The sequence below is a fragment of the Bufo bufo genome, chromosome 7 (assembly GCF_905171765.1).
Source record: "Bufo bufo chromosome 7, aBufBuf1.1, whole genome shotgun sequence".
Taxonomy (NCBI): Eukaryota; Metazoa; Chordata; class Amphibia; order Anura; family Bufonidae; genus Bufo; species Bufo bufo.
Window position 1 is genome coordinate 21,728,403 of NC_053395.1, and position 20,019 is coordinate 21,748,421.

A 20,019-nucleotide genomic window follows, 5' to 3' on the forward strand; every position below is an offset into this window, starting at 1 on the left:
GCTCGCTTTATCTGTGGAGGGGGAAGCAAGGACAGAGATTAAGATTATCACCCAGCAGCAGCATTGCTCTCTCACTATACACATACTGTGTGCACCAGCAATGGTCGGCCACCTGATGTTCTCCCTCGGTGCACCCCATCCGAGCACCCCTTATACAGAACTGTGGTGTTGGAGATTTCAGAAGGAACCCTTACAACAAGCATTGATTATTATAGCCTGGCTGTAATATCAGGAGATCCCCTGTCCATAAACCCCATACTGATGTAATTGAGGGGTCCGCTGATAGGGCCCCCGTTTTTCACTCTGGTTGACTTTGCTGCAGTGTAATACTCCAGCTGATTGACAGGGGTTCATAAAGCCAAATCCACTTTGATGATCGATAATAAGGGGTTGTCAGGTGGAGCCATGCTGGGTATATGCTCATTGGGTCGGTAGCCATTTCTCCTAACTTCCCCATACACATGCATGCTCAGTTTGGCCAAGTGTCCAGAGAAAAATTATGATTTTATATATGCAAAGGAGCCTCTAGGAGCAATGGGGTCGTTGCCATTACACCTAGAGGCTCTGCTCTCTCTGCAACTGCCACACGCTCTCCACTTTGATTTACAGGACCAGGCATTAAAAACATAATCACACTTGGTCCTGTCATTTAAAGTGCAGAGGGCGTGGCAGTTGCAGAGAAAGCAGAGCCTCTAGGTGTAACAGTAACGCCCCCGTTGCTCCTAGAGGCTCATTTGCATATATTAAAACATAATTTTTCTCAGCAATGCGGGCACATATGAACATGGGACCAACACAGATGCCTTCAGCTGCCAAGTGCACATGTAACAGGTCAGCCAGTGTCATAGGTACGAAACTGCTGACAGATGCCTTTTTATTGTGTACGTCGATCTTTAGACCTCATATATTAGGGGTGTCACATGGAGAAGCTGCTTGTCTTTTGAAGACCCCAACAAACAGCTCCCCATATCTCAGCTTCCTGAGCTGATGTGAGTTTTATACAAGACAGAGGTTAGATTCACCAAAGTAAACCCTGGAAACTATTCCATACATTGTGGCTCGGGTTAGATCTGCTAAGCCCATCTTCTAGCGGTGTTTACAGCCTGGACCAGGCCTGGTTTTTCTCTTGCTAAATCCCATAATGTGGAAAGAGGTAGTAGAAGCTGCTCTATAAACACAGACGGGCCCTAAAAGGTGACCTGGCATGTGCTATGTAAATGACATGTCCCTGAGCTGCCCGGTAGAGAGGGGGGGCTGTGGTCAGAGGAGTGATGCTGTGGATGTGCCCATTGTAGCTGACCTGAGATTTCCATATCCACTCACCCCCAATTCTACATATTCTTATATGGATGCAGGACTGCAGAGGCGGTACGTCCAACCCTGGTTTAGCCATTTTTTCAGCTACCTGTTTGTTGCCACTAGTGGGGCCCCTGATCTCTGTGGCCCCAAGCATTTGGGTGGTATAGCCTGCATCTGATTGGATAACACGTGTGCAGTTCCCAGGGACACAGCGCTACACAGTGACCTTACACTGGGCTGCACCTCTGAAATCATCATGGTGCCATACAGTGAACACAAAATAGTGCCACGCAGTGAACCTATAACGCTGCCACTATATAATAGTACCACATAGAAAACACAAAATAGTGCCGCCATATAATAGTGCCACACAGTGAACACATAATAGTGCCACAATGTAATAGTGCCACACAGTGAACATATAATAGTGCCACAATGTAATAGTGCCACACAGTGAACACATAATAGTGCCACAATGTAATAGTGCCACACAGTGAACATATAATAGTGCCACCATAAAATAGTACTACACAGTGAACATAGAATATTGTCACCATATAACAGTGCCAAACAATGAACATATGTGCCACTATATAATAGTGCCACACAGTGAACACATTATATTCCAACTATATAATAATGCAACACAGTGAAAACATAATAGTGCCACTACATAATAGTGCTACATGTTGAACAAATAATATCGCCACTATATAATAATGCCACACATTAACACATAATAGTGCCACACAGCGAACAAAGCAAATTGCAATGCGATAAAATTAAAGTGATAAGTAAATAATTTCGGACACATTCCTGCGGTCGAGAGTTTTAGCGCTCAGTACAGGCCATGTGTCTGACGCACCAGTAACAGATCGGGCCATGCTGTCGGCCCTCCATCATGTCTGTCATTAAACCCCTGAGAGGCGCAGCTGTTTGATAGCGAATCTTCTGGCCCCTAAGTGCCCCCTTAGCGGATCACTTTATAACCACAAACCTTTTATCAAATTCTCTCGAGTTCCCATTGCGCACAGTGACCAGGAGGTCGGCGCGGCAGCTCCAGCATCTCCCCGGCCTCCGCTGTCTGATTTTATTATATTTCCATTAGTTCAGACTGCTGGCGACGTCTCTTCACTGTCATTCTCCATTGTCTGGGAAATGAGGAAATAAAAAGACGCTAATGATGGTCTGGGGGCCCCTGAGAGATGACCCCCCCCACCCCCATAACAATTAGAATTGGCATTATCACTTAAATTATACACATTTTCTGTTCCGGGGAGTCAATTGCTTGTCATTTATAGGAAAGTGATTATAATTAAAGGGAAACTTCACCTTGGAATGAAAATTTACTGTAAAAACCTGTGTAAAATTTTGATTTTGAATTATGATGATTTCTTCTCCATTCACATCCAAACCTAAACAAAAAATGTTTTTAGATTGTTGTTATCAGACAGCGGTGGATTGTGGGAGCTCAGCTGTCAGGTAACATGTCTGACAGAGGGTGGAGCTAAACCGCTGTCAGTTTCCGAGGGCAACCAGCAGAATTTTGAAGGCAGCTTTGTGTATGAATGGAGAAATTAGATAACAGTGATGCTAAAGCGGGTAATATCGATGGCCTATACTTAGGATACCCCAGTAATACCTGATCAGTGAAGTACATCTACTGTCATCCATACCAGTTCGCTGAATGAAAGAGCAGCATGGCTTTTGTTTACAAGAGCACAGTGCCATGCATGTACTTGTGGCCGTGACTGGTACTGCAGCCCCCCATTTATGTGAATAGATCTGAGGGTTGCAAAAAGTCGTTAGGTCTCATAATCAAAATGGTCGCCAAGCCTTGCTGCAGAGGGGGTTGTCAGCCAGCTTTCCCAGAACCCTAAATCGCAAATCTGTCTATTCATATAGCCATACACCCCACACCCCCATAATGGTACATAACCAGGTATGCCGTGCAGGTGAGAGGAAGTTGGAACGGCTGCCATATTGTTTGTCACCCAGATTTTCTGGAAACAGATAGAACTAAGAGTCAACAAAAAAAACTTGTCAGAGGAGGATGCTATATGACTTATATTTTAGTTGTTTTAAAATCAAGGTGAAGATTTTTTACTTTTCTTAATGCCTGCAGGTTGAGAAACCATTTCTGGCCACAGACAGAGGGCCTCGGAGGAGAAGAGGCCTTGTTACCCATGGCAACGAATCAGAGATCAGCTAACATTTGTCCAGTGTAGTTTAGAACATGAGAGCTGCTCTCTGATTGGTTGCTAGGGGCATCAGGCTGAGATTTAGTCTTGAGGCCTAGAGATTTTTTTTCTAGTGAGTGGATATTTTCTTGGTATGGCAAAAACCGCAAGAAATGTTAAGTTTAATTCAATTCTACATATTTGTGGGCCTCAGATGAGAAGAGGCTTTGTGACCCTTGGTTACCAATCAGAGATCAGCTTACATTTGTCCAATACAGTTTAGAAAATGAAACCTGCTCTCTGATTGGTTGCTAGGGGCAACAGGCTGAGATTTAGTCCATGAGGCCTAGTGATTTCCATCTAGTGACTGGATATGTTCTTGGTATGGCAAAAATTGCAAGAAATTATAAGTTTAATTCAATTCTACATATTTGTGGGTGTTGCTTGTAGCATCTGGGCCCAAAAGCAAAATCTGTAACAGGGCCCCCCACCATATACCATTTATAATACATGGAAGAGAGGGCTTTGGGCCCCTTCAAGTACCAAGACTGCTACCTCGCACCCCCTCTAGCTATTCCTCCTAGCGGATGCAGACAGGGGTGGATTGGCCATAGGCCCTACAGGGAATGCCCAGGAGACCGCCAAAGCTCCCCTCATAATGACCTGAAGCTCTCAGCCTTAATTAATCTTAGGCGCATCGGGTACTTATGCACCTGGCAGGCGGCTGTAGGACCCCTCCTAAAATCAACTGTACTCCCATCCTCAGGATGGCAGTATTTTGTGCTGCACTGTGGTATTTGGCTCTTCTGGGGCGGTATTTTGTACTGCTGGATACGCCTTCTGTCAGTTTGGACCCTCCTACAGCATAGGGCCAGTTTTAGTTGTTGTTTTTTTCCCCCAAGGGCCACTTTACCGGGCAAAGCATTTAGGCAGGGGGAGCAAAGTTAGGTTTTCTACCATACGCATGATGGACTGTTGATTAGTTATGGCTCCAGTGTGTAATTGATGGGGGTCCTAGAGTTTGGATACAGAGACGTAACTGCTGCAGCACCTCTGTAATGAGTAATGACACAATCCCGTTTAAGGTTTTAGGTCAAGAGCAGCGCCATTTTGGAAAAAAGAAAGCCAAAAGGGCCGTAGTACTTAATCCAGAGCCGTAATCCCTCATTCAAGGGGGTCTTCAGCAGATGGACCCCCACCCATTAGAGGATGGCATGGGCAAACCCGTTTGAGCCCTGTTCATACAGTGTGAACAGAGGGTTTATCTGAGGTTTTTCGATGATTTTGTGCAAATTGGTGCGACACATAGTGTGAATGGGCATTCCTAAATCCCCTATTTAGTAAAAATACAGCATGATCAAAGCCACGGCGAAAAAACGGCGTATGTGAACGGAGCCATTGTCAGCATCCAAGCAGACGTTTTATTGTGTTTGTTGTTTCAATAGTAATTACAGAAAGTAAAGGCCTATAAAATGTGTTTGGATAAGGCAGAGTAACCTTGGTGAGCGATCGGACAGCAGATGGGGATTAATGCTGCGGGCCGCCCTGCCAGAGCACAAGCACCAACTGGAGCTCTTTCCAATTTAAAGGGACATTTATCTCGGTGGGGAGGATCTGGGTTTCCTTCACATGGGCCAAAGATTCTGTTTTCTGCCATAAACGTGTATCTTAATCCTCTGGGCAAGGCTGAGTGAAATATTGGCAAACCCCTGGCATCCAACACTGGGGCACATGCACTGCCCTGGGAGTCCTTCCCTCTGCATAGGTGCACTGATAATTGTCCTTGCTAGTCGATCTCACATCACTTGCGCCGTTTTACAGCAATACACAGAGCGAACAATATTCCATGTGATTGCATAATAATAAAATAATTTAAATTATGATAGCACATTCTGATAATGGACACAATGCAACAATCATCAATTCTCTCTGCACATAGGCTGCTCCAGCCCTGGTAATGCTGAGACTTGTAGTTCTAGTACCACAGCTGACATGCATACAAACCTCCCTCAGTGTCATATTGTATTGACATAATATCTCCTTATGTGTCCCCGACCCCCCTTATAATCCTCTTCTGTGACAGCATAATACTGTGTACATGGATCTACTGCCCTCTGATCCCTCACTATATACAATGTATCAGCTTATCTTCAGTGTAGCCCTGGGAGCTGATACATAGTAACAGTACAGTGTGGCTGGCACCCCAGGGGGTGTATGGAATCAGGACCCCCACCACCCCCAGCCCTGGCTCTCCCTTCCTCCTCCCTGCTCTCCCCCTCCCTTCCTTGCAGGCTCTTGTTTCTCCCTCCCTCCTCCCTTCTCTCCTCCCCTCATCCTTCCCTTCGCTGCCTCACATCTCCCTGCCGCCCTGTCTGGGGCGCAATAGTCACCCGATCCCTTCTCACCCTGTGGCCCTCTGAGGTCTCACCCTGAGCTGGGAGGGGTGGGGGGAGAGGAGCACCCTCCCTGCCCCCTCTGCACACAGTCACAGGAGACCCTGCTTGGCACAGAGAAGACCCCTGCAAGAAGGACAGAGTCCAGTGGGGGGTGAGTGGGGGCTTTTTCCTTTTTAGGGTGTATGAGTTGGGGGGGGGGGGGGGATGTTTACATGCACATCTGCAGATATGGGGGGAAGGGGGGTACCCTCACCTACTCTGCCACCATGCAGATGCCCAGGGGCCTGTTGCATGAGATGTGTGGAAGAAGAGGCCTCTTCTTTAGGGTGTGGGGATGCACCCCCTCCTGGTTTATTTATTAGTATTTCATTACTGATACATTGTATCTGTGTATATACCTACCCCCCCCCTTAACTTGTATAGGAGGCCTTCCTTCCCTTCACCATGCCTTTTCCATCTCAAGAATTCCAGTGGGCAGAGTATGTTGGCATGTAGCTCCAAGCTTGTTAAAATATCCTTCCCTCCCTAAAATACCTCCTGGCACAGTGAACTATTTGTGCTGCTACCTCTGCAATTCCTATATTATGCCATAGAACTTACCCCACCCTATGCCAAAAGCATGGCACCAGTGCCCACCTTTTTTTTTTTTTCTAAATGAATACATTTCATGGGTACCATAATATAACTTCTAGGGAGTCCTGGGATGAGATTGCAGGATCCATCTTGCTCTGTAACCCTTTGTTCCCTGGAGGGTCTCCATGCCTGGGGTGGGGGGAGGTTGTGTGCAGGAAGTTTAGGTTGTGGCAATACTTATTCCCTGGTACCATTTGCATTGTAGTCACTTGTTTTGTTCACAGGGTCTTTTACATTGAGTTCACCTTCTTCTTACCCCCCCTTTTTTTTTACAATTTGGCTTTTGAACCTCATTAACCACTTGTGCGCCGGGCAGATTCTACGTTTAACCACTGACGTCCCGGACCTGTCGTGAGCTCTTAAATCTAGAAAAACCTGCTGCGGCCGCCATGTATGTGCGTTCAGGGAGTGAAATATGTTGTTGCATTTTTTATCTTCATTTTTGTTTGGGTGGTGGCGGGTGTTTTGACCGTTTCCTTTTTTAACTTTGTTTTTTCGCACTTAATCCGTAGCTAAAGCTGATAACGTCCGTGTAAGGGAAGAATTTTTTTGTTTTTCTTGTCGTAACTTTAAACCATGCCTCGCGTTAGGATTGTGATTTCCAAGGAACGCATTTGGGTTAGGCTTGTAAACATTGGGCACACGGAGGGACGGGCAGGGTGAGGAAAGGGTAGTTTAAAGTGTGTTGACCCTAAAATAAAAAGTCACTTATATCTGTTTCTAGGAAAGCTTGGTGACCATCAGCATGTCCGCCATTGAAACTTAGTATAGCTCAAATAAAACACATAAACTCCATGCAGATGTTGTCCCTGGTCAGATTTGACTTCAGGACCACAATGCTAGAAGGGAAGGTTAGTTGGGACACCAGACGTGGTAAGATCATGGCATTCTTGAATTTTCACCCAAAATGCATTGCGCTTCGCAGTTTGATTTGCTATTTTATTTCAAGCGTGCGAATAATTGTCACAGCGTAGCCCTTACCTATTATTACCATCATTATCGATTTATGTTACTACAATAGTAACATAAACTGATATATTGTTCCATTTATTCCCCTTCACCAGCGAGCGCCCCGAATGTTGGATATTTTGTCAGATTTTAGAGGCAAGTTTTCGCTGGTTTGTTTCACATCTATGGAGCACCAGTAAGACGTCCGTCATGGCTTTATAAGCAGCCAGGATACAATGTTTGCGTTTCTTGTGTCAGTAGAGCTGGAGCACCAAGGAGATGCAAGCCCAGGAGGATCACTCTTAGCGGGATACTAGTGATGAGTCTTCTTGTATTTAATATTTTCAGCTCCAGTCTCATTTACAGTCCATGCTTCTTCTGAGAAAGCTGGGTGACAACAAAAGATACTTACCATTCAAGTTCCAATAGGGTTGTCACTCAGTTTTTCCAGGTCCCTAAAGGCAAATCTGCTTGCATATAAAGGGATGTTTTTATAGTTTATACATAGAAATAAAGTAACTAGAGCTGCACTCACTATTCTGCTGGAGTCACTGTGTACATACATTACATTACAAATCCTGTATTGATCCTAAATCACATCCTGTATTATACCCAGAGCTGCACTCACTATTCTGCTGAAGTCACTGTGTACATACATTACATTACAAATCCTGTATTGATCCTAAATCACATCCTGTATTATACCCAGAGCTGCACTCACTATTCTGCTGAAGTTACTGTGTACATACATTACATTACAAATCCTATACTGATCCTGAGTCACATCCTGTATTATACCCAGAGCTGCACTCACTATTCTGCTGATGGAGTCACTGTGTACATACATTACATTACTAATCCTGTACTGATCCTGAGTTACATCCTGTATTATACTCCAGAGCTGCACTCACTATTCTGCTGGAGTCACTGTGTACATACATTACATTACTTATCCTGTACTGATCCTGAGTCACATCCTGTATTATACCCAGAGCTGCACTCACTATTCTGCTGATGGAGTCACTGTGTACATACATTACATTACTAATCCTGTACTGATCCTGAGTTACATCCTGTATTATACTCCAGAGCTGCACTCACTATTCTGCTGGAGTCACTGTGTACATACATTACATTACTAATCCTGTACTGCTCCTGAGTTACATCCTGTATTATACTCCAGAGCTGCACTCACTATTCTTCTGGAGTCACTGTGTACATACATTACATTACTTATCCTGTACTGATCCTGAGTCACATCCTGTATTATACCCAGAGCTGCACTCACTATTCTGCTGATGGAGTCACTGTGTACATACATTACTAATCCTGTACTGATCCTGAGTTACATCCTGTATTATACTCCAGAGCTGCACTCACTATTCTGCTGGAGTCACTGTGTACATACTGTACATTACATTACTAATCCTGTACTGCTCCTGAGTTACATCCTGTATTATACTCCAGAGCTGCACTCACTATTCTGCTGGAGTCACTGTGTACATACATTACATTACTAATCCTGTACTGATCCTGAGTTACATCCTGTATTATACTCCAGAGCTGCACTCACTATTCTGCTGGAGTCACTGTGTACATACATTACATTACTTATCCTGTACTGATCCTGAGTCACATCCTGTATTATACCCAGAGCTGCACTCACTATTCTGCTGATGGAGTCACTGTGTACATACATTACATTACTAATCCTGTACTGATCCTGAGTTACATCCTGTATTATACTCCAGAGCTGCACTCACTATTCTGCTGGAGTCACTGTGTACATACATTACATTACTTATCCTGTACTGATCCTGAGTTACATCCTGTATTATACTCCAGAGCTGCACTCACTATTCTGCTGATGGAGTCACTGTGTACATACATTACATTACTAATCCTGTACTGATCCTGAGTTACATCCTGTATTATACTCCAGAGCTGCACTCACTATTCTGCTGGAGTCACTGTGTACATACATTACATTACTAATCCTGTACTGATCCTGAGTTACATCCTGTATTATACTCCAGAGCTGCACTCACTATTCTGCTGGTGCAGTCACTGTGTACATACATTACATTACTAATCCTGTACTGATCCTGAGTTACATCCTGTATTATACTCCAGAGCTGCACTCACTATTCTGCTGATGGAGTCACTGTGTACATACATTACATTACTAATCCTGAGTTACATCCTGTATTATACTCCAGAGCTGCACTCACTATTCTGCTGGTGGAGTCACTGTGTACACACATTATATTACTTATCCTGTACAGATCCTAAGTTACATCCTGTATTATACTCCAGAGCTGCACTCACTATTCTGCTAGTGGAATAGATAAAAACTCCAGGAAAGAAAAGAAAAACGAAGATGTAGTTTCTTGCTTGGAAAGTAAGTTTTATTTGTTTGACTGCGGCAATATCTTAGTTACATTTCGGCTACTTAAAGCCTTTATCAAACTGGTGCCAAAGGGGATTGTAGGGATGCGGGCTAAGTTAAGAGAAAGTGCTACTGCACATAAGAGAGACGCGAGCCGTGGCACCAGTTTGATAAAGGCTTTAAGTAGCTGAAACGTAACTAAGATATTGCCGAACAAATAAAACTTTTTCCTTTCTTTCCTGGAGTTTTTATCTATACTACCAAATGAGGTGGGAACCCAACTCCAGTGAATCTATCCCTAAGAAGGACAGTGTGCGACTAAGCTTTTTCTACATATTCTGCTGGTGGAGTCACTGTGTACATACATTACTTATCCTGCTCTGATGCTGAGTTACATCCTGTATTATACTCCAGAGCTGCACTCACTATTCTGCTGGTGGAGTCAGTGTGTATATAAATTACATTACTTATCCTGTACTGATCCTGAGTTACATCCTGTATTATACTCCAGTACAGGATAAGTAATGTAACGTATGTACGCAGTGACTCCACAGAATAGTGAGTGCAGCTCTGGAGTATAATACAGGATGTAACTCAGGGTCAGTACAGGATAAGTAATGTAATGTATGTACACAGTGACTCCACCAGCAGAATAGTGAGTTCAGCTCTGGAGTATAATACAAGATATAACTCAGGATCAGTACAGGATAAGTAATGTAATGTATCTACACATAGGGCCAGATTTATCATGACTCTGACAGCTCACTCCACTTTCACATATGGCTAAAGTCAGTTTTAGCTAAGTCAGATTTATGATCGGCCCTTTAAGACTGTAATAAATGTGGTTTGACAGTAGCAGTTTATCCGTCAGTAAGCAGCTTTACAAAAGTCGCACATCTTTACGAAAAAGTCGCACGTTTTACGAAAAAGTCGCATGTTCTATTAAAAAGTCTCATAAGATAAGCATGGTCCTCACTGGAGTGAAATTGCGCATTTTTTTGCGACTTTTTAAATAGTCCCAATAGTAAATCTGTCTAGAGATTAATTTACATAAGTAAACACGCCCACTTTCAGAAAACTGGCGAGCATAGTGCAGAGCAGTAAAAAGTCGCAAATTTGTGCGCAGTTTTAGCGTTTGCGCATTTTTTGCGACTTTTTCACTCCATTATTCTGACTTGAGCTAATGATAAATCTGGCCCATAGACTGCACCAGCAGAACAGTGAGTGCAGCTCTGGAGTATAATACAGGGTGTAACTCAGGATCAGTACAGGATAAGTAATGTAATGTATGTACACAGTGACTGCACCAGCAGAATAGTGAGTGCAGCTCTGGAGTATAATACAGGATGTAACTCAGGATCAGTACGGGATAAGTAATGTAATGTATGTACACAGTGACTGCACCAGCAGAATAGTGAGTGAAGCTCTGGAGTATAATACAGCATGTAACTCAGGATCAGTACAGGATAAGTAATGTAATGTATGTACACAGTGACTGCACCAGCAGAATAGTGAGTGCAGCTCTGGGGTATAATACAGGATGTAACTCAGGATCAGTACAGGATAAGTAATGTATGTACACAGTGACTGCACCAGCAGAATAGTGAGTGCAGCTCTGGAGTATAATACAGGATGTAACTCAGGATCAGTACAGGATAAGTAATGTATGTACACAGTGACTGCACCAGCAGAATAGTGAGTGCAGCTCTGGAGTATAATACAGGATGTAACTCAGGATCAGTACAGGATAAGTAATGTAATGTATGTACACAGTGACTGCACCAGCAGAATAGTGAGTGAAGCTCTGGAGTATAATACAGCATGTAACTCAGGATCAGTACAGGATAAGTAATGTATGTACACAGTGACTGCACCAGCAGAATAGTGAGTGCAGCTCTGGAGTATAATACAGGATGTAACTCAGGATCAGTACAGGATAAGTAATGTATGTACACAGTGACTCCACCAGCAGAATAGTGAGTACAGCTCTGGAGTATAATACAGGATGTAACTCAGGATCAGTAATGTGTGTAGTCTATTTGCGAAGTGTAACATGGTGTTTATAGGTAAACATATCTTGGTCTACAAAAACGACTTATTGTTACTCTGTTGCTTGGTTGTAATGATGGGTTTATATACCGTATTCCTTTGGATTGTATGGTATATGAGTCGCTCCTCTACTTACAGAAAGGCCATCAATATTATCAATATCAGTAATAAAAGTACTGGAAAACCCCTTTAAGTTTAGTTCTGATTCTGCAAGAGCAGATATAACAGAAGGGCCTAGATTTAAGGAGGCGCTGATGATGCGTTGCCCAGCAACCTGTCAGACGTCACGGAAAGCAATCATGGCAGCGTGCAGACATACTCATCATGTTCATTAATAAAAATACGTGGAAAACACTGCACAGTCTGACTGGTAAAGGTACACACAGCAGAGTCTGTTATATACATTCATATGTCACCGTAGGCGGGTTTATTTATTTGTGCTACAACAGCTTCATTGTTAGTGACGTTTCTAATATTACTATGAACTAAGAATAACACGACCCAAAATCCTCAACTCTTCGCACAATCCCAGATTAAATATTTGTCTTACCGTGCCGACAAGTAATGAAAATAAGAAGCGTCTGAGGGTAAAGTGGAATTCAGGTTTACTGGTCCAAGACACATTGTTATCTGCACCAGTAATCTGTCACCACATGCTCCATTGTTACTACTATCCATGGTATTATAGCGTGTATTATACTGTATTATAACAGTTATATTCTCGTACATAGGGGCAGTATTATAGTAGTTAAATTCTTGTACATAGGAGGCAGTATTATAGTAGTTATATTCTTGTACATAGGAGCAGTATTATAGTAGTAATATTCTTGTACATAGGAGCAGTATTATAGTAGTTATATTCTTGTACATAGGAGCAGTATTATAGTAGTTATATTCTTGTACGTAGGAGGCAGTATTATAGTAGTTATATTCTTGTACATAGGAGGCAGTATTATAGTAGTTATATTCTTGTACATAGGAGCAGTATTATAGTAGTTATATTCTTGTACGTAGGAGGCAGTATTATAGTAGTTATATTCTTGTACATAGGAGCAGTATTATAGTAGTTATATTCTTGTACATAGAAGCAGTATTATAGTAGTGATATTCTTGTACATAGGAGCAGTATTATAGTAGTTATATTCCTGTACATAGGAGCAGTATTATAGTAGTTATATTCTTGTACATAGGAGGCAGTATTATAGTAGTTATATTCTTGTACATAGGAGGCAGTATTATAGTAGTTATATTCTTGTACATAGGAGCAGTATTATAGTAGTTATATTCTTGTACATAGGGGCAGTATTATAGTAGTTATATTCTTGTACATAGGAGCAGTATTATAGTAGTTATATTCTTGTACATAGGAGCAGTATTATAGTAGTTATGTTCTTGTACATAGGAGACAGTATTATAGTAGTTATATTATTGTACATAGGAGCAGTATTATAGTAGTTATATTCTTGTACATAGGAGCAGTATTATAGTAGTTATATTCTTGTACATAGGAGGCAGTATTATAGTAGTTATATTATTGTACATAGGAGCAGTATTATAGTAGTTATATTCTTGTACATATGAGGCAGTATTATAGTAGTTATATTCTTGTACACAGGAGCAGCATTATAGTAGTTATATTCCTGTACATAGGAACAGTATTATAGTAGTTATATTCTTGTACATAGGAGCAGTATTATAGTAGTTATATTCTTGTATATAGGAGCAGTATTATAGTAGTTATATTCTTGTACATAGGAGCAGTATTATAGTAGTTATATTCTTGGACATAGGAGGCAGTATTATAGTAGTTATATCCTTGTACATAGGAGGCAGTATTATAGTAGTTATATTCTTGTACATAGGAGCAGTATTATAGTAGTTATATTCTTGTACATAGGAGGCAGTATCATAGTAGTTATATTCTGGTACATAGGAGCAGTATTTTAGTATTCATATTCTTGTACATAGAAGGCAGTATTATAGTGGTTACATTCTTGTACATAGGAGGCAGTATTATAGTAGTTATATTCTTGTATATAGGGGGAAGTATTATAGTAGTTATATTCTTGTACATAGGAGCAGTATTATAGTAGTTATATTCTTGTACATAGGAGGCAGTATTATAGTAGTTATATTCTTGTACGTAGGAGCAGTATTATAATAGTTATATTCTGGTACATAGGGGGCAGTATTATAGTAGTTATTTTCTTGTCCATAGAAGGCAGTATTATAGTAGTTATATTCTTGTACATATGAGGCAGTATTATAGCAGTTATATTCTTGTACACAGGAGCAGCATTATAGTAGTTATATTCCTGTACATAGGAACAGTATTATAGTAGTTATATTCTTGTACATAGGAGCAGTATTATAGTAGTTATATTCTTGTATATAGGAGCAGTATTATAGTAGTTATATTCTTGTACATAGGAGCAGTATTATAGTAGTTATATTCTTGGACATAGGAGGCAGTATTATAGTAGTTATATCCTTGTACATAGGAGGCAGTATTATAGTAGTTATATTCTTGTACATAGGAGCAGTATTATAGTAGTTATATTCTTGTACATAGGAGGCAGTATCATAGTAGTTATATTCTGGTACATAGGAGCAGTATTTTAGTATTCATATTCTTGTACATAGAAGGCAGTATTATAGTGGTTACATTCTTGTACATAGGAGGCAGTATTATAGTAGTTATATTCTTGTATATAGGGGGAAGTATTATAGTAGTTATATTCTTGTACATAGGAGCAGTATTATAGTAGTTATATTCTTGTACATAGGAGGCAGTATTATAGTAGTTATATTCTTGTACGTAGGAGCAGTATTATAATAGTTATATTCTGGTACATAGGGGGCAGTATTATAGTAGTTATTTTCTTGTCCATAGAAGGCAGTATTATAGTAGTTGTGGACGTTTGAATGGACCAAACAGTTTTGTTATTTTTTTATGTGAATACTGGGACTTTTCATCTCTATCGCGCCTTTACCTGTGAATGTAGCTCTGGATTGTAATGCAGATTCTTGTCCTGCCCTCATTATTAATTTAGCATTTTGCCATCCAAAGTAGACAATCCCCTTCGGGTTTCACCAGGCAGTAGCTTGGAGGGCCGCTGTGGAGGAGATTGTATTTGGTGTCTTCTCCTGGTTCTACTAAATCTGTAACATCCTGCGTTTGCTGCCAATCTGCTGTAGACATTATCTCTACGTCACAATAAATTCCATGTGTTTGGAAGCTTTCCAAGAAAGTGCGCTCTGCTGACAAGCGAGCCTCTGGAACCTGCTATGACTTGTCTCATTCTCCTACAGGAAGTAGAATTCAAAAGAGATGTCCTTATAAAGACTCCGCCATGGTCGCCTGCACCGGGAAGTGGCCCTTAAATAACGGGATGACGATTGGTGCAAGGTGACAATAATAAATGTTAAATATGATTAAAGTGGATTTCCGGGGTTATGTAAATTGTTAAATTAATGTTTCAGTTTCTCACCATTTGGTTGCTGTCAGTGAACTGGAACATTTTTGTTTGTAATCAGAGTCTGATGTCCTTCCTGTTCAGATCCTACAGATACAGGGTTTGTTACAGTGTGTCAGGCTTGCACCTGTAGTGGAATTGCACAGGATCAGGACAGGATTTTAATCTCTGGATGGAAATAATACTGCTTCCATTCACTGACAGCAAGAAAGATGTCAAAGATTTGAAATATAAACTATATTAGAAAGTTGCAATTTTTTTTATTATTAAATAATTATTTACCTAACACATCAAAAAAACACTTTAAGGTTTACTCACTTTTAGGGCTTATGCACACAAACGTATTTTCTTTCCGTGTCCCTTCCGTTTTTTTGGCAGACCGTATGTGGAACCATTAATTTCAATGTGTCTGCAAAAAAAACAAAACAGAAGTTACTCCGTGTGCATTCGGTTTACGTATGTTTTACGCATTTCCGTCCTGCAAAAGAATAGAACGTGTCCTATTATTGTCCGCATTACGGACAAGGATTAGGACTGTTCTATCAGGTGCCAGCTGTTCCTTTCTGCAAAATACGGAATGCACATCGGTATTTTTGGCGGATCCGTGTTTTGTGGACCGCAAAATACATACGGTCGTGTGAATGAGCCCTTAGCAGTTTTTGCAGTGATTTTTTTTTAAATCCGAGTAAAAACTGCAAAATGAGCGTGCATCACTAGCAGTCAGTAATTAACTAATTCGGTCAAAAATGGGATCATCCCCGTAAAAATACAAAATACAGTTTGAAATGTTGACGCCCCCCCATCAATGCAAATGTTGTCACAGTGCGGCCCCCCCCTCCCCCCTGTAAATATAATATAAATTTATGGTATTAATGGAGAACTCTACCACCACTATTGTATACCATTGGCTTCATCATACTGTTCCCCACCTTCATAGCACAGTATAGTCACGGGGGAGGAGTGCGTTCCTCTTTAATACAGCTTGAAAAAAATAAAGGCAGACCCCCAACAGTGCGGCGTGTAGGGTCACAACTAGATTCTAGTACCTGGGTTAATGTAAGTAATCAGGCCGGATGTAGCCTATAGTTGACGACGTCCCGATGCATGATGGGATGTAAAGTCACCGCGTAGTCAGGTTGTCTCCTATACTAGACGACTGAAGTCGCCATGTCCTAGTATTAGTATATTATATAATTACATTGGATGTGGTTTGGGTGCACAATTCACATATACTGTGCACTATATGGCAGTATATATATATATGTGTGTGTATCAGCTCCTCCTGTCCATGGGTCGTGCAAAAAAATGTAACATTACTGAGCTCTCTTATTAGGGGATTGGGAAGGGTCACAGTTTGATTATTTGGGGCCCCTTCTCTAATAGTGTCCCTGCTGTATATCTATTTGCATGATTTGAACAGTTTGGAACGCCCACAGCCATTTTGTCACGCGTTTCGCTCTCCGATCATCTTCTTTTCTTGCCCTTTTCCAATCTCGTGGAGTCGGAAGTCTTCTGCGCCTTCACACACAAGCAGGGCCGTTTCTTTAGTCCGGAGTCGTCCATGAATGTCTCCATTTACACAGCCACATGAAGCGCTCTCTGTCTCCACGATGAAACAGTGGAGGTTGTATTCACCATGTCCTCAATACTTTACAATGGCCGCTTGTCTCCCTTCCTGTCTGGATTACATGAGAACCTAACAGAATAAACAATACCGTGGATTTAGGCCGGACACGTGTGGACAGGCACCTGTTATACTGCACATCCCTTGGTGCATGTTGAGAGTTGTAGTAGGTTAACAGAAGAACTCAATGTTCAACGGACTGTATTCAGGGTCCTAACCCTCAGTGTAGGAGTCTGAGAATGCTTAGTGACAACCGACATGGCCGCCAGTCCAATAGGGTTGTCACCAAATCTGCCTAAGTGCGCGGTAATCCGTTGCTCGTATATCGCAGCTTTATGATAAACTCTACTGAAGCTGTAAAGGCAGCCGTATTGGTTTCTGCCCAACTTTTCCAGAAACAATTATTTAAAGGGTTTGTCCAGTTTAGGAAATTCTGAGTTAATAGAACAGGGATCCTCTTGGCTAAAAAGAGTGTCTCTCACTCTGGAGGACCTGTCCTGTCCTGCATTACTCAAAGACAACCAATTGATTTCAATGGGAGCTGTGTAATACCTGATGTCCCCTGTGGTGGCGCTGCAGGGAAACTGAACTCTTACTGGCAGGCAGATTGCCGCAGATCCAAGTTGATCCCAGGATCTGCTTTCTCTCAGTAGAGAATCCCTTTAAGTGGTGCCCCGACATTCTCTTCTAGGGCACAACGCGGCTCGGGTTCCCAGGTGGTTCTTGGCAGCACTGCGCAGGTGTCATTTCCAGCACAGATTTCTGTTGCGGCCTAGAAGAACTTGTTAGGCATCTCTACAACAATGGTGCGCTTGTAAGTGAAACTTTGGGGGCAAGAACTCTGAAAGATGAATTCTCCACGTCTTCCAGGAGTTACCCATTTATCTATTTTCTCTTCTGCAAAGCTATTTCCTGTGCATTGTCTCTGAACCCCATGGAAGATCCTGCGCCTTTAAAAGAGGCAATAGCAGTTCTGTGGTTTCCTGTCACTCTGAACAATGACCATTGATATAAACACGCCGGCCGTGCATCATGGCGGCAGAAAAGAGAACGCAGGGGTCAAGAATGAAGATAAGTGGCAGTAGCATGGGTTTACCACAGTTTTTCTGCTAAAGGGATACTCCAGTCTCATAAAGGGATGGCATGTTGTTAGGATACACCATCACTTCATGATCAATTCAGGAAAATCCCTGTGTCATGCTCCGCCCCTCTGGCTCTACAGACAATTCTTGTGTCATGTTCCTCCCTCTCAGACTCTGCAGAGAACCCCTGTGTCATGCTCCACCCCCTCAGGTTCTGCAGTGAATCCCTGTGTCATGCTCCACCCCCTTGGGCTCTGCATAGAAATCCTGTGTCATGCTCCACCCCCTCAGGTCCTGTAGAGAATTCATGTGTCCTGTTCCGCCCCCTCAGGTTCTGAAGTGAATCCCTGTGTCATGTTCCACCCCCTCAGGTTCTGCAGAGAACCCCTGTGTCATGTTCCACCCCCTCAGGTTCTGCATAGAAATCCTGTGTCATGCTCCACCCCCTCAGGTCCTTTAGAGAATTCATGTGTCCTGTTCCGTCCCCTCAGGTTCTGCAGTGAATCCCTGTGTCATGCTCCACCCCCTCAGGCTCTGCATAGAAACCCTGTGTCATGCTCCTCCCCCTCAGGTCCTGTAGAGAATACATGTGTCATGTTCCGCCCCCTCAGGCTCTGCAGAGAATCCCAGTGTCATGCTCCACCCCCTTGGGCTCTGCATAGAAATCCTGTGTCATGCTCCACCCCCTCAGGTCCTGTAGAGAATTCATGTGTCCTGTTCCGCCCCCTCAGGTTCTGCAGTGAATCCCTGTGTCATGTTCCACCCCCTCAGGTTCTGCAGTGAATCCCTGTGTCATGTTCCACCCCCTCAGGTTCTGCAGAGAACCCCTGTGTCATGCTCCACCCCCTCAGGCTCTGCATAGAAATCCTGTGTCATGCTCCACCCCCTCAGGTCCTTTAGAGAATTCATGTGTCCTGTTCCGCCCCCTCAGGTTCTGCAGTGAATCCCTGTGTCATGCTCCACCCCCTCAGGCTCTGCATAGAAACCCTGTGTCATGCTCCTCCCCCTCAGGTCCTGTAGAGAATCCATGTGTCATGTTCCGCCCCCTCAGGCTCTGCAGAGAATCCCAGTGTCATGCTCTGCCTCTTCAGGCCCTGTAGAGAATCCATGTGTCATTCTCCGCCCCCTTGGGCTCTGCATAGAAATCCTGTGTCATGCTCCGCCCCCTCAGGCTCTGCAGAAAATCCATGTGTCATGCTCCGCCCCCTCCGGACCTGCATAGAATTCCTGTCATGCCGCGCTCCTCAGGATCTGCAAAGAATTTCTTTGTCATGCTTCGCCCCTTCACATCTTGTGCTAAGGATAACACGGTGTTTCCAGAGTGTCCCTTTAAAGAAGAAATTGGTATGAACCTGCTGGCTACTTTGGGGTCATCTCGAGGGGCACAGAAGGTGAGATACGTAAACGTGACCGCAGAGCGAATATCACACCGGGGGGGGGGGGGGGGGGGCTGTTAATTGATCACTGTTTGGTCTCATTATTTGCACCTCTCTGCTGTGCGTAAAGAACTGGGGCCTCCTGTTTGCGCTTCAACAAAAACAGCTTTGTCGCCTGACTGATGGTTGTAGTTGTCACTCATGCTGACGTTCCCGTGGGCCGTACAGTAATAAGGAGGGCGCCCCTTTCTTCTCTTGGGGGCACACCGTAGTTCTGGGGTTTCCCCTGTCTGATGGTGGATGGGGGTGCACTTGATGGTGATGAGTTGTGAGGTGCAGGAAGGGTCCCTGGAAGCAGATGGATGCTGACAGTGTCGGTGCAGTGGGTCGGTGCAGACAAAGATGATGCAGATCTAGTTAATAGGCCTGGGTCTTTCTCAGAAGCAATTTTTCTCATACTGCTCTTCTCTTTCCCAAACCTAAGCATCCCGAAATAGAGGTGCACTCACTCTCTCTATGCAGTGCACCCATGGAGCCCCCCATATATGACAGACTAAGTTCTGCTCC

The 20,019-nt window shown here is 43.0% G+C and overlaps 1 protein-coding gene across 6 annotated transcripts in view; it reads left to right on the forward strand.

The window, feature by feature from the left end:
- Window positions 1-20,019, forward strand: part of EPN2 (epsin 2) — a 52,959-nt gene that overhangs the window by 11,058 nt on the left and 21,882 nt on the right. For 4 of the 6 annotated variants that reach the window (XM_040439463.1, XM_040439469.1, XM_040439468.1 and 1 more), the window contains exon 1: window positions 5,817-6,026. The exons of 1 other annotated variant lie outside the window; for it this stretch is intronic. The gene's annotated coding sequence lies outside the window, so the exon portion shown is untranslated. Of the gene's footprint in view, window positions 1-5,816; window positions 6,027-15,206; window positions 15,304-20,019 lie in introns of those variants that run through there. One more of the 6 variants, XM_040439464.1, reaches the window with a different exon arrangement.